Here is a 715-nt window from a genome sequence, read left to right on the forward strand (position 1 = left end):
TGTCCCGGGGGGCAAGTGAGCAAAGGGCGAGGGGGGCGCCGGGCATTGTGGGAGGCCAAGCCCGAGGTGGGGAGTCGCGGGGAGCGAGACTCGGGCCGAACGAGGGCGGGGGCTGGGCACCCTGCAGGAAAGGGAGAAGCAGGGTCGGCTCCCCGGGCAGAGGGCGGTCCGCGGGTCCGGGGACGCCCGAGGGGCGGCTGGGTGGAGGGAGGACCCTCGGGGCTGGTCGGGCTGAGAGGGGTTGTCTCTCTGGGAACCCCGCGTTCTCCTCACCCCAGAGCCGCCGCAGGTCGCGCTGGGTCCGGCCCGGTGTCACTCCCGCTCCGGCTCCTCCTCGCCGCGGCCGAAGGGGGGAAAATGGCTCCGGCTCCAGCTTCGCCTCTTAAAGGGCCCGAAACACCGGCCGGGAAATCCCACCGCACAGATTGCCGACCTTTTGCAACTAACCCTTTACACCCCCAGACATCCCATAATAGCCATCCTTTGCCAACTTCTTCACTCTTGGCCCTAATGCTAACATCCCATAATAATTCGTCACCTCTCCCTCCCCGTGGCCATCCCATAATAAGCACCCCTCCCAGCCATTCAGCCTCACATCCCATAATACTCAATCCCCATCCCCCACAGACATCCCATAATAACCACTCTTCATCCACCCCCAGTTTGATATCCCATAATAGGCAGAAACTCACCCCCCACACACAACGGACACTTC

General features: G+C 63.5%; 1 protein-coding gene across 6 annotated transcripts in view; it reads right to left on the minus strand.

Annotated features, from left to right (window-relative positions):
* Positions 1-409, minus strand: part of CHD4 (chromodomain helicase DNA binding protein 4) — a 28,617-nt gene extending 28,208 nt beyond the window's left edge. For 4 of the 6 annotated variants that reach the window (XM_024733086.1, XM_024733083.1, XM_024733080.1 and 1 more), the window contains exon 1: positions 274-409. The gene's annotated coding sequence lies outside the window, so the exon portion shown is untranslated. The remainder of the gene's footprint in view (positions 1-273) is intronic. The other 2 variants (XM_024733084.1, XM_024733082.1) reach the window with 1 other exon arrangement.
* Positions 410-715: the final 306 nt, after the last annotated feature.

The sequence above is a fragment of the Neophocaena asiaeorientalis genome, unplaced genomic scaffold (assembly GCF_003031525.2).
Source record: "Neophocaena asiaeorientalis asiaeorientalis breed wild unplaced genomic scaffold, Neophocaena_asiaeorientalis_V1.1 scaffold150, whole genome shotgun sequence".
Classification (NCBI taxonomy): domain Eukaryota; kingdom Metazoa; phylum Chordata; class Mammalia; order Artiodactyla; family Phocoenidae; genus Neophocaena; species Neophocaena asiaeorientalis.